This window comes from Mauremys reevesii, linkage group 17 (assembly GCF_016161935.1).
Source record: "Mauremys reevesii isolate NIE-2019 linkage group 17, ASM1616193v1, whole genome shotgun sequence".
Taxonomy (NCBI): Eukaryota; Metazoa; Chordata; order Testudines; family Geoemydidae; genus Mauremys; species Mauremys reevesii.
Genome location: NC_052639.1, coordinates 27,086,574 through 27,101,325, shown reverse-complemented (window position 1 = coordinate 27,101,325; position 14,752 = coordinate 27,086,574). Strand labels below are relative to the sequence as shown.

Below are 14,752 nucleotides of genomic sequence, written 5' to 3'. Positions count from 1 at the left end.
TTATAACTATACTTCCTCTAGCAGAGGTGTGAAATTTACTCTAGTACTATTTGCTGCAAAGTGCATTTAGAACTGTGTAATATCATATCATATCTCTTAAAGAACTGTGATATTTTATAACTTTGTAATCTCATACTGCTTTTTAACATTTTACATTTACTTCTTGTTTTATTGATTTTAAATAAAAGGTCTTGTTTGACTAAACTCTGTCTCTGTCTAAATTTCCTGTAATATACCCCAATCTCCTTGTATTAAATTCTGTGAAGCCTGATTCAAGACGAACTTTATCTTCTGATCACACATATTGGCGAGCCATACCCATATTATTAATATCTATCAAGTATTATTAACATTACTAATTAATTAGAAAATTACTTATTAAATACAACTAAATTAAGTGGATAAATTCCACTGTCCCTACTAACCTCCCCAAATCAGGCTACAAAAGAAAGAGATCAGCCACATATTTAATACCCATCAAAGCCAGAGGCCTCCCCCTGTTTGGAGATCGGTGGTTCCCAACCAGTTACAGAAGAGTTGGCTGGACCCTTTTCTCCAGCTGGCACGGGATGAGGAGGTCACTCTGAGTGCAGTGTCAGCTGAGAAGTATCCCAAGCCCCATGGCAAATGGCCTTGGTGAGGGGTTGCTTCCTGCAGTGCTAAGATGCAGCCACCTCTGGGGTGGATCCATGGTGGCCATTATTTGCTAGTGACAGGCCATGGACATTTCTTATCTATTTTGTCCCTCCAGGCCTTCCATACTCCAGTTCAAGAGACATCCCCCAGGGCTCCCTCTGCCCCTGTGACTTTCCAGTGAACAAAACAAGGATCAGACAGAGGAAAAGCCAGTTCCTGACTCCATATTCCCCCTGCTGGGGTGTGGCTGCCGTGGGGTCAGTGTCCGAGGAATCCCCACAGTGACTCCTTTGGTTCTGCTCTTTTCTAGCCTTGTGTTCAGAGACTTTGTTAGAGGGTGAGGGGAGGAGAAGGAGGTTAAAAATGTGTCTGGGCTTAGCATGGCAGGAGGGGCCAGATCTACACTGTAATAAACAGACTGAGCATTTCCTGCATGGCAGAATCTAGGTGTCTGTCTTCAGGAAAGGGCCTGGGGAATTCTGATGTGAAATTAACTAAAACCGGTTCTGATACACCCTTCTCCCTGAGACAGGCTGCAGAATGGCGTCCATGTTTTGCTCCAGCTCATCCCAGCCTGGCGTGGGACAGAGAAGAGAAATGGCTGCAGTGGAGCCAACTCAGGTAGAGATTATTGGGGGGTTGCTGGTGGGTTCCTGCTGGAGGAGAGGGACAGCAAATACACCGGAGATGGGAAGGTTTGCACAGTCTGGTCTAGAGGTTGGAGCGGGGCAGGAAATTCACAGCGTGGGGAAAGGAGGAGGCCAGGGTGTGGCAAACCTGCTGGGAGTTATTTAAAAGTGGCCCAGATTCTAGGAACAGACCCAGGAGGTTCGGAGGTGGAAATACCCTAATTTGTGAAGAAAGAAAATAGCCCACCTACATGGAGCTAGTCAAACTGACCAGACTCCCAGTGCTGGAGCCTGACCTCACTAACCAGCGGCCGCTGTGAGATATGAAGGGGGCACCCATGAGTCAGGCTTATTGGAGCTGCCTCTCCCTTCATATCCCGCTCCTCACAATGGGGAGGGTGTTGGGCTTCCTACCAGGGAGCTCTCCCTGGACCCTGCTAGGGGCTCCATCTCCTGAATCAGTCGGTGGCTAGCAGGTGTGTGATGGATCTGCTGGGAGAGACAAGGGGCTCTCTCGTCCCTCACCCTGGTATTTGCTGGATACTCTGAGCGGAGTGGGGGTGGGACTCTGTTGAGTGGGATCCACCCAGAGCTTCCATTTGATTGGCTCCTCTCTGCCACAAATAGTGGGGCTGTGAGTGAGGAAAGAGGTCCTGAGTGTTGGACTCTTGCTCTTTCAGGGGCCGGTGACCTTCGAGGAGGTGGCTGTGCATTTCACCAGGGAAGAGTGGGCTCTGCTGGACCCCGCTCAGAGAGCCCTGTATTGGGATGTCATGCAGGAGAACTATGAGACTGTGACCCTGCTGGGTAAGGGTTCCTGTCCCCTCGGATCTGGGAAGGGGAAATGAAGAGTTAAGGTACACGCCAGCCCCACAATGCCACCTCTACTCTGTCCTGTTTCAGCATCACCCCAATATGCCAGTGACACACACACACCAGAGACCCTCCTGCTGCAGAACACTTTAGGAACAGAGCACAGGAGCCATATAGCACAGTGTCAAATATCTCCTGTTTGCTCAAGTGAAACTGAGGGTTACGTATGCATAATCAGCAGAAGCTTCCTACCCCTGACCTCTCAAACTCTGAGCCTTCTCCACCCAGACCACAATAATGCTTGGGGTGTAACAAGCAGGCTGCTGGAGTCAGAGCTGCTGGCCCAAGGTCACTTATCACACAGACACTCCGTGCGTCCTTGAATGCTGGCTGGGGGTATCCAGAGAAGGAAGCTCAGTGGCGGAATTAGCGTTAGTAGGTCCCTGTGCTCAGCTCCATTTTAGGGGTCCATCCTTGGGACATAGGCAAGAAAAAGAACATTCTCTCATTTCCCTCCCCTGCTGCAGAACACTTTGGGAACAGAGCACAGGAGCCATATTGCACAGTGTCAAATAGCTCCTGTTTGCTCAAGTGAAACTGGAAGTTAGGTCTGGCATAACGGTTCCATACCCCTAATCATTTTTGTTGCCCTTTTCTGAACCTTTTCCAATTCCAGTATATCTTTTTTGAGATGGGGCGACAACATCTGCGTGCAGTATTCAAGATGTGGGTGTATCATGGATTCATTTGCTGTTTTTACAAATATGATATATGATATAGTCTGTCGTATCTATCCCTTTCTTAATTATTTCCAACATTGTTCGCTTTTTTTCACTGCTGCTGCAAACTGAGTGGATGTTTTCAGAGAACTATCCACAGTGACTCCAAGATCCATCTCTTGAGTGGAAACAGCTAATGTAGACCCCATCATTCTGTATGTATAGTTGGGATTATGTTTTCCAATGGGCTGCACTATGTGCTATCCTGTCATCTAGTACTGCTGAGATCCTGCATTCAGTGATATCCCTGTCCTTCCTGTTCCCTTTCTCAGCTGATCCCCACCAGCCCATGCTTCCTGTTCCCAGCTTCCCCAGGACTCTCTCACTGTCTCTGAACCTCTCTGTCAGCAAGAAGCAGTGCCAGGGACAGTTGCCCTCTGTCTGGAGTCTTCGATGTCTGGGACATGGATTTACTTTCTCTGTGTTGAAAGAGGCTCTGTCATAATGAGTGTCTGTGACATTACCCAGAGTACAATCTGGACTGTTAAATAGCTGTGTCCCCTCAGTTCTCCAACCTGGGGTGCCTTTTCCACTGTTTTCCCGTGAGAACAGCCCCTCTTGTCACACAGTCTTGTCTTACACACAGTCTCCAGCATGTAACTCTCTCCTGCTACACAGTATTGAGTGCTGCTAGACAGCCACTCATGAATTACACCTCAGGAAAAACCAGCAAATTCTCAAGTGCCCAACTTTCCCCAGAAATGTGCGTCTTGCACTGTCCAGCACGCTACTGAACAAAGCAAGCTCATATGAAGTCTGTCATTTCATCAGTGGAAAATGACATGCACCAGCTTGTTATCCCAAATGGAGTTTGCAACACACTTGAATCCAAACATACTGGTTAGATAAACAATAAACCAAGATTGTTAACTACCGAAAACTAAAACTAGGTCCAGCCGATGAAAGGGCACTCCCAGGAGAGACTGTATAATGGCTGTAACATCAAACAACTTTGTAAACCTGAGAGAGCTGCCTTGGGGACAATGACAGGAGAATCCCCCAAAGTGACTCCTTGGATTCTGCTCTTCTCTGATCTCTGATTGTTCCTTCCAAAGTGGAGTACTTTGCACTTGTCTCTATTGAATTTCATCCTCTTTCCTTCAGCTCATTTCTCCAGTTTGTCCAGATCATTTTGAATTTTAATCCAATCCTCCAAAGCACTTACAACCCCTCCCAGCTTGGTATTGTCCACCAACTTGATAAGTGTAACAGAGAGACTGTTACTGGGAGGGTTTCACCATGTGTCAGAGGGTTACACCCTGGTGGGAGGGGGCTAGGCCTGTACTGGGATAAGGTCACTCTGTGCTTCACAGTGTGGCAGAACCTAGAGTGTCCATTAGCAGGGGAAAATCTGGGGGGAATCGGCTTGTGGAATGTACAAAAGCCCCGTCTGAATTCTTACACCTTGCCCTTTTCACCCCAGCAGGCTACAGAATAACATCCATGTTTTGCTCCAGATCATCCCGTCCTCCCAGGGGGAAGGAAATGGTTGCAATGGAGCTGTCTCAGGTAAGGGATTCTCAGGAGCTGGTGGTGGGTTCTGCTTGGAGGAGAGGAGCAGTAAATGCATAGGAGGGTGGGAATTGCTAGAGGTGGTGGGAGGCAGGAAATATCTCGGGCGGAGAAAGGAGGGGACAGGATGTGACAAACCTGCTGACACTAGTGTAGTTTAGGTGTGATGGGTTGTCACCCGCAGGGGCAGTCTGGGGGCTTCTGGGAACCGCTGTGCCCTCTAACCTCAAGCTGGGCTGGCCCTTCTCACACTGATTTGCTGGAGATTCAGCCAGCCTCTCCAGTGCCTGTTATCACCCAACAGGACAGCAGGTGACACCATACACCCAACTGCTACCTGAGTGCTTTACCTAAGCCGCTCAAGCACAGATAGACGACAACAGCCAATTTCTCAGCTCCCCAACCTTGCACACTTGCTGTAGGATACATTCAGAATTATACCCTCTTATAGTGCACAGGGATCTCTGTAATGTCAGCTCATTAATATAGTTCCCCTTCCCCTCGATCTGGGACAGATGTGCACAGCGAGCTTGTGCTAACCAAGCTGAGATTTTCCCCAGACACGTCACTCAAAATACGCTGGTTAAGATAAAGCATAAAACAAGTTTATTAGCTGCAGAAAGACAGATTAAGTGATTATAAGTGATAACAAACAGATCAAAGCAGATTATTTAGCAAATAACCAAAACTCAAACTACGACTAATATACTAGCTGGATAGAATTTGAATTAGCAGTTTCTCACCCTGACTGATGATACAAGCAGTCCACCAAGTTTCCATACACAAGCTAGAAATCCCTTTATCCTGGGAGCAGCACTTCCCCCACTTCAGTTTTTGTTTCTCAGGTGTTTCCAGGAGTTCTCTTCTGTGGGGAATGAGACCAAGAGATAACGTCACACCACACCTTGTGTAGCTTTTCCATATGGCGTGACCCCTTTGTTCCAAACTCAGTTCCCAGTCCAGTTTGTGGAAAAATACAGGTACTAAAATGGAGTTTAGTGTCATGTGGTCTGGTCACAGGCCCTGCTGCATCATAGTGGGGGAGGGATAGCTCAGTGGTTTGAGCATTGGCCTGCTAAACTCAGGCTTGTGAGTTCAATCCTTGCGGAGGCCACTTAGGAATCTGGGGCAAAAATTGGTCCTGCTAGTGAAGGCAGGGGGCTGGACTAGATGACCTTGCAAGGTCCCTTCCAGTTCTAGGAGATTGGTATATCTCCAATTATTACCTTATTACCTTACCTAGTATCCATGACTAATAGGCTGGCTGAAACATTCAGAGGAAGGCTAAGCTCTTCCACAGTCCATTGTCTTTGTTGATGAGCCATCAGCACTGTCTGGCTTCTTCACTGTTGTACCTGAAAGGCTCGTTGTGGGTGTTACCCAGAGTAAGCACATTTGAAAGACAGATACAGAGTCAATATCCATAACTTCAGATACGAACGTGATATGTGCACACAAATAGGATAATCATATTCAGCAAATCATAACTTTTCCAGTGACACCACACATAATGCATCTTGTACAAAATACATCATAATTATGTCCTAATCATATTATAACCGTACCACTATGATGAATATGGGGGTGTAATGTCAGATAGGGCCTAATTTCAAGGCACAGGAGTTGGGAATGGAACTTCCCTTCTTTGTGGAACAGGAAATAACCCTCCAGCCAGGGCTGGGACAACTTCCCAGACTCCCAGTGATGGAGCCTGAATCTACTCACACTTCATTCTACTCACAACCCCAATCATTGTGGCAACTGCAAACTTTATAAGTGATGATTTTATACACTCTTTTAGGTCATGGATAAGAATGTTAAATAGCACAGGGCCAAGAACCAATCCCTGCGGGAACCTGCTAGAAAGAAATCCACTCGACCCTGGTTCCCCATTTACTATCACAGTTTTTAATCTATTTAATGCATGCCATGTTTATTTTGTATCATTCTAGTTTTTTTAGTAAAAATATTGTGCTGATCAAGTCATATCCCTTACAGAAGTTTAGGTAAATTACATCAATACTATTAGCTGCAACCAAACTTTTGATCTCCTCCAGTAAGGATATCCCGTTAGTTTGATAGGCTCTATTTTCTCTAAACCTTTGTTAGTGGGCACTAATCATATTACCCTTCTTTGATTCTTTATTAATGAATGAAATCCAGTATTGGCTGCTCCATTCTCTTGATGAATATAGATGTCAGATTTCAGGTCTTTAGAAAGTCTTGGATACAAGTTATCTGGACCCGCTGATTTAAACATATCTGACTTTAATAGCTACTGTCCTCATGACTTTTGTTGGAATGGAAAGAGTGTCGCCATCAACATCTTATGATACGAGTACATCATCTGTTTTTCTCCAAATCCAGGAGAGAAATATTTATTGAGGACTTTTACCTCTTCTGCATTATTTTGATAATTCTGCCATTTCTATTAGTAAAGTACCATTGTTAGGATTAAGGTTGCACTTAATATACTTTTAAAATCTTCCTTCTTATTGTCATTGATTGGTCATTGATTTCTGATCGCTTTCTTTACCAGTTTTCTACAAATCTGACCTTCTAACTTCTATTCTTTACTATTGACTTCCCCTTTCTTCTATATATTTAATTTGGAGAGTGTTGGGATTCCTACCAGGGAGACACCACTAGGGTCCAGAGACAGCCCCATCTCCTATATCAAGCTCTGGCTAGTAGGTATGTGATAAATGTGAAGATCCTGCCTCCCTCTGTCAGCTGGGAGACACAAAGGTTCTCTCTTTCTACCCTCTGATGCCGCCTGGCTGCTCTAAGCTAGGTGAGGTGGGACTCTGTTAACATGTGCCTCCCGGAGCTTCCATTTACCTGGTGCTGCTGTTCCGTGAATAGTGGGGTTGTGAGTGAGGCAGCAGGTACTGAGTGTTGGACTCTTGCTCTTTCAGGAGCTGGTGACCTTCAAGGAGGTGGCTGTGTACTTCACCAGGGAAGAGGGGGCTCTGCTGGACCCCGTTCAGAGAGCCCTCTACTGGGATGTCATGCAGCAGAACTATGAGAATGTGACCTCGCTGGGTAAGGATTCCTGTTCCCTCTGTTCTTGAAAGGGGAAATGAAGAGTGAAGGTTCATGCCACCCCATAATGCCACCTCTACTCTGTCGTGTTTCAGCATCACCCCAATATGCCAGTGACACACACACACTACCAGAGACCCTCCCAAGCTGCAGAACACTTTGGGAACAGAGCACAGGAGCAGTATCACACAGTGCCAAATATCTCCTCTTTATTCAAGTAAAACTGGGGGTTAGGTCCAGCATAATGAATAGAAGCTTCCTACCCCCGGCCTTCTCCCAAAGCCTGAGCCATCTCTACCCAAACCAGAATGGGCTTGGTATGTAACAAGCAGGCGGCTGGAGTCAGAGCTGCCGGTCCAGGGTTACTTATCACACAGACACTGGTGCGGCCTTGAATGCTGGCTGGGGGTATCCAGACCGGGGAGCTCCAGCAGCAGAACACTGAATCTCACCCAGGATTACAGATGACACAACTCCTCACTGATCTGGATTGCACCCCAGCATGTGAAAATGGCCTAGGTTGGTAGTGACATTTCTTGAGACATGCAGAGTCTTGCTCCTATATCACCAGGTGTAATAACAATAACAGGAAAGGCTGAATATGGAAAACTGATTGTTCAGCTTGCTTTTGACCTGCATCATATTTTGCAATATATTCCAAATAAGGAAATTAACATGCAACGTATGTGTCATTGTTTGGGGTTTTAAGCTTTAAAAGGCTTGTGTGATTTTTAGCTCAGGGGGACAGTATTCCAATAGCTGTTGCCCCCTGCGCACTTTTAACCAAGAAAAGAGCCTCAGGCTGAGCTGATTCAAAATCAATCGTGTGGTCATTTTCCACAACAACTTCAAGTGGTCCCTGTGATGGAATGTAAATGTCTTCTTCCCACCTTCCCCCTGCAGGAGACTGGCTGTTTGACCAGCTGTTTGCCTTGCTGTCTCTGAGGAACTGGTCTGTGGGTGTTCCCCAGAATTGTAACTTTTTCAGTAATATCATACAGTAAAATCTCATAACTTTACATACAGTGTTACTACACGTTTTAACAGGAGGATAATATTCAGTAGGTTATGCGTTTTCAAATGATACCTCACAAGCCATACTGTGTACAAAATTGATCATAATTTTCTAGATGAGGGGTATAGACTGACACAGTGTCTGTGTGTGTGTTCCCAGCAGATATGTGGGTATTTCAATCCCTCATAAGCACAGTGTTCGGCATCTTCAAGGACCTGGGGAACTGGTCCTGGGAATTCACTGGTTTACCAAGTGTGACACTGTATGGAATTGTGAGACACTTTGGTATTAATAATAAAATAATAATATAATCTGATAAAATTGCAATGAATTGTGCTAGATATGCCATGTAAGGTGTCAGTGAAAATCTTATGATTTGCCAAGTATGATACTTTTGTTTCTACGTTTGTATCACCTTTGTCTAACACGGCTACCCCTCTGATATTTGTATTGTGAGTTATAGATATGTAGGGTATATCTGTATTTCCAGACTTGTGCAGTGTTTCTGGGTGACACCCCCAGACATATTGGCATCAACACTGCCTAGCCTGTTTGATGGCCCATTCAGGGTCATCATCTGTACAATGAGCCCATGGAAAGGACCAAGAGGATACACCTATTGAGTCAGCAAGACATGCCGGGGTATGCCTGTGTAATGAGAACTCCAAGGCTTTTCCATGCCACGTGCTGTGAAGCTTGTGTTTGGGACACAGGAAGTACGGGCCACATGGCAAAAGGAATGTAAAGGGCAGCTGCATCATCTCCATTTGTCTTCAATCCCCTTCCTACTTCTGGAGCAACTTCTACAAACTGAACCCTGGAACAAAGGACTGAATGACCCATCCAAGCTATGGATGCGTTCCAGACGGACTTTCAAGCCAGCAACTCACCAATACTGCTAAGAACCTGATATATCCATTTTGGAATGTATCTGACTGCGTTCCCATTTAACTTCTTTCTGTCTTTCTTTCGTTTAAACCTTTAGTTTAGATGCTAAAGGATTGGCTGGAAGGATGGAATTTTGGGTAATATCCAAACCTATACTGACCTGGTGATGTGGCTGACCCTTTGGGGTCAGAGGAACACTTTGTTTATGTGAGCAGAGTTTTTAAATAACCTCTCACTGTACTGGACCTAGTTGCTGATTGGGAGTCAGAGAACAGGGATGCAATAAAGGGGGCCGTGTGATTTCTTTTTTCAGCTTCTCGATAACCCGTGTGGGGGATCAGAAGCACAGTTGGTGACTGGTCGGTGAGTTTAACTTTAGTGTTAACCAGCAGTTTTGGGAGCATCTGCTCTCCCTTTTTCAGCCTGCCCTAACTTTGGCATTTTCAGTGAGAACTGCCACTGGCCCACCAGGTCACATTAAGCACTGAAGTTAAATTAATAGAATGTTTTTTTATGACCAAGTCTTATGAAATCAACTGAACTCCTTTGTTTTCTTTCATCTGAGCAGGGTTTCTAGTTTTCCAACTTGATGCGATCTCCCAGCTGGAACAAGGGGAAGAGCCATGGGTCCCAGACCTCCAGCGTTCAGAGGAAAGAGAGATCCTGAGATCTTCCTGCACAGGTGAGGAAACATTAAACCACCTCAGAATCTGTAAGTGCCTGAAGGAAACATCTGGGATGCCCTACAAAGCTCTTGGGGAGGTCTCTCAGTTCATTATTGTCCCTTGCAGGGGTCATATCCTCAGGGTACATATAGTTCATGGCTTCCTATAGATCCTAGCAGACACCAGGCAGTAGCTTCCTCCCTTCCCCCTGCGTATTTGGATGGGATGTGAAGGCTGAATTCATCACCCTCCTCTCCTATTTGGGGAAGAGTTTGGGGAGTTCAGCTCCTGATTTTTATTTGACCTGTCTTCAGCACTTGTTTTTGTTTGGTCTTCCCCTTTCCATCCCTGTTTGAGGTTTCTGTCTCTATCACAGCAGGTGATGCAATGGCATGTGAGAAAGAGGAGCAGAATTCTCAGCCTGAAAATGTTGAGCCAGTGGGTAAAAACAGAGCATTATCTCAAAGATCGAAAAGGAATGTGTCAGGAGTCATGAGCAGGGAAAATCCTGGGAGATTCAGCACAGACCAAAAACAGATCAAGGAAACCAGCCAGGGAAGAAAGTGGATAAATGTATTTCCTGTTGGGGAACTCAGAAGGTCCTCATGGAAATCACAACACAGCAGGATATCCTCAGGCGAAAGAGAAAAAATACATGCCCGGAGTGTGGAAAAACCTTCTCTCACAGCTCAGCCCTTTCTGTACATCAGAGAATCCACACAGGGGACAGGCCCTATGAATGCCGTGAGTGTGGGAAAACCTTCAATCGCAGTTCGCACCTCATTAGTCATCAAACAATCCACAGAGGAGAGAGGCCCTACAAATGCCGTGAGTGTGGGAAAACCTTCAATCGCAGTTCGCACCTCATTAGTCATCAAACAATCCACACAGGGGAGAGGCCCTTTGAATGCCGTGAGTGTGGGAAAACCTTCAATCGCAGCTCAGACCTTTCTAGACATCAGAGAATCCACACAGGGGAGAGGCCGTTTGAATGCCGTGAGTGTGGGAAATGCCTCACTAGCAGCTCAGACCTTTCTAGACATCAGAGAATCCACACAGGGGAAAGGCCCTTTGAATGCCGTGAGTGTAGGAAAACCTTCAATCGCAGCTCAGACCTTTCTAGACATCAGAGAATCCACACAGGGGAAAGGCCCTATGAATGCCGTGAGTGTGGGAAAACCTTCAATCGCAGTTCGCACCTTATTAGGCATCAGAGAATCCACACAGGGGACAGACCCTACAAATGCAGTGAGTGTGGGAAAAACTTCAGTCGTAGCTCAACCCATGTTAGCCATCAGAGAATATGCAAGTGAGATAAATGTTGTAAAAATCTCTAGGGCTATCAAGACTTTCTTTCTTTAATACTTTTCCTGATTCCCACATAGTAACTTTTCAAGCTCTTTGAACTGTGTGCAGCACCGTTATCCCTCAGCTTGTCCAGATGAGTGGCCCATTTTTGCCTTTTGCAGTTCGCCCTCTTTTGAGATGGACCTATTTGTCCTTTCTATTGTCCCACAAGTAATTGGAGTGTGCCCTTCCTATGAGGAACCAGGGAGTGTTACATTTATACCATTCCTCCACTGAGTCACCAGTGATACAGATTGTATCCTTGCCAATTGTTCTCACGTTGCTCTGGGTTGTGCTGAAGAGCAGATATATTGGGAATTTTTCAAATTATATGTAAATGAAGAGGAGCAGGGGCGGGAAAACAGTATAATTTCAGCTTCTGTGACTCTGGAAGGAGATGGGGTGACTCAGAGATTCCCTCCTTCCCCATCACTGCAGAACTGTTACCTTTGCCTGAGCCAGGCAGAGTTTATCTTCGTCACAGTCTATCCATCCACTTCTCAAAGTGTCATGTGATGAAGCATTCTCCGTTGTCTGTGCTTGCAGATGATGTTTTGACTTCTTTAATCCTATATCAGAGTCGCTATGACTGGAGATGAAAGTGTCAAAGTCCTGGGAGGGGAATTCAAATGGATCCCAAATACAGTGTGATCATTTAGAGTTTAAATCCCAGGTTCCATCTATTGTAAAGCCACTTCTGGCAAGAGGGCTGTTTTTCCCTCATTATGGGGATGCTACGATACTAAAAAAATTGTAAATAACATAACTGACTATGGAGACAGGGATGAGTGAAGCAGGTTTGAATGGATCAGAGGAGAATGTGATGGGAGACTCTCTTGTCCCGATTCTGAATAATCAGATGTAACCTGCTCTGGAATTTCACTTGACACTTTCTTTGTCATGTATTGTCTCTCTGTGATGTGGGTTTCTATCTTTCCTGAAGGCTGTTTGGTCACCCAATTGGATATTAGTTCAGCTTGATAGGATGTAGCTCAGATTTATTGAAGAATTTAAGACAATGACCCTTTGCTAAAGTTACCAATTAAAATGAAATTATAGGTGAAGTTATTGGTTAAAGAGTAAGAGACTGTGTGATAATCTGAATTATTTTGGAAAACTGAAAGTTGTCTTGGTTTTGTGTTTTGTTAGTCATACAGGAAATGATGGCTAATCTTGAAAAGTTAATTTGATTTAATTTACCCTGATTCCTCAACTGTTGCTACAGCTCTAGTACCCATCAATCCAAAGACTGAGAGAAATGGAGAGTTCCAACCATTGTCCTTTTAGTATCTTATTGTTCCTCTCTCTGTTTTTTTTGTGCTGGCCTTTCTATTCTATCACTTTCTGCCTTTGTTTAGTTGGTAACAGTTGGTTTCCATCACTCACGTTTGTTTGTTTAAATCTCTATCCGTTGTTAAATAAATTTTTTGCTTGTTTGATAACTGTACTCAGGTGCTGTGTGAGATACAGTAGCAATGGTCCACAGTAAAACTAGTAACCTGGGATACTTGGGGAAGAGAGGATCTGGGATTTCACCGGGTATCTGGTGATCCAGGCTGGACCCCAGAGGGGGACACATTGAAGGAACTCAAGGGTTAAGGTGGGTGCTGTAGCTCAGAGGAGGGTCCTTGAGTTCCAGCAGGCTGGTGAGTTTGGTCACTAACATCCAGCTGCCAAATGCAAAACTCCCTCTTCCTTGTGGCAGGTGGCAACAAGGAGACTCACAGTCCTCAGCACCCTGAGAAGGGTCACAATGTGTCTCTATGTTGAGCCACCTGTCAAGTTCACACAGGGAAAGCTCCCGATAGCACAAAACTCTGCCCTATGAAATCATGGAACATGTGCTCTTTGCTCTGTGAAAGCATGTAAAGAATCCAAGCGCTGGAGGACGGGGTTTGGGTCCAGAGTGACCTAGACAAATTGGAGGGTTGGGCCAAAAGAAATCTGAGGAGGTTCAACAAGGAGAATTGCAGAGTCCTGCACTTAGGACGGAAGGATCCTATGCACTGCCACAGACTGGGGACTCACTGAGTGAGGGGGGTTTGATAGCAGCCTTCAACTACCTGAAAGAGCAGCAGTGTGGGCTTTCTCCTGGCCACTTTTGCTGGGCTGGGCAGGCAGCCTGGAGGCCTTTCTAGAAGAGCATTGGGAACGGAGTTAGAAAAACCAATGTGAAAACCAGAACCTCAGGTTTAGACTCATTCATTTATAATATTAAATCTTCAATTCTAGTGTCACAGTCAATACAATTGCTTCAGCCTGATAGTTGCCCAAAGGGAAACTTAACGTCTCTCCAAGGAGAGTGGGGAGAAAGCACTTTTCAGAGTCCAAGAGAGACAAGGCGGGTGAGGGTAAGAGCTTGCAGAGGACCAACCTCTGTTGGTGAAAGAGACAAGCTGTGCAGCTAACCCAGCACCCTTCTTCAGGTCTGTGTAGCCTGGAAGGTCGTCTCTTCCATAACCAGCAGTTAGAACATAAGAACAGCCACACTGAGTCAGACCAGTTCATCTAGCCCACTCTCCCGAAAGTGGCCAATGCCTGGCGCCCCAGAGGACCCCTGGGACCAACATGGATACACCACCACAAACAAGGTTAAAAGTCAATGCACAGGGAGAAGGATCTTGTGTTTCATTCCTTATGTCCTAGTCCCATCATGTGGCCATTTCCTTTTCTTCCTTTCTGTTAAAAGCTTTGGTATTTTGCACAGAAACATTATTTCCCAGGAGAGACCCAGGAGTGGCAGCTGCATTCCAGTACCAAACAGTCACTGGAAGGGGCAGACAAAGGCCTTTAGGACGAGGCGTCCGTCACTGTCAAAAGATCATCTCCCTCCTGCAGGTCACTGGCAGCCTGAATTTGTTCCTTATCCTCCCAGAGTCTGGGGGCTGGAATCAGCACTACCCAGCCCCGCAGTATGTAGCAGGAACAAACACAAACCTGGTCTTTAACACAAGCTTCCTTCTCAGGGAAGATTTTTCTGTGATTGAAGTTGAGCTTCAGTTCCCCTCTCCTGGGGCGGGGCTGGTGTGGGGCCAGCTCCCAGTGAGATCTGTTTTCACCTTTGCCCCCTTTCAGTCACTCTGGGATCCTAACTCTGCTCCCAGCTGTCAGGCAGCTTCCAGCCCATCCACCCTGCTCATTAACTCTGTGGTCATATGTCACTCCCTCTGCCAGCACTCACAGCTTGCAGGAAAGCTACTCCTGCCAGATGCATTGGTATAGTGGTGTGCAGGGATGCTTTCTAAGCACTTCATCTGGGTTTGATTCCCAGTCAATGCAATAATGGCTTTTCTCTTTTGTTGTTTCCTCATCTGGAAGTGGTACAATTTCAGTCACATTGTGTTACAATCACATTATCTATAGAATGAAACAATAAATGTGTCAAAGTCCAGCAGGTCATACAGGATGGAGGCATACAAGGGG

General features: G+C 45.7%; 1 long non-coding RNA gene across 1 annotated transcript; it reads left to right on the top strand.

Moving 5' to 3' along the window:
• The first annotated feature begins 4,306 nt into the window (after window positions 1–4,306).
• On the top strand, window positions 4,307–7,348 carry LOC120385030. The gene is made up of 3 exons (XR_005589225.1): window positions 4,307–4,366; window positions 5,215–5,349; window positions 7,288–7,348. It is a non-coding gene; the product is annotated as an uncharacterized LOC120385030 (long non-coding RNA).
• Window positions 7,349–14,752: the final 7,404 nt, after the last annotated feature.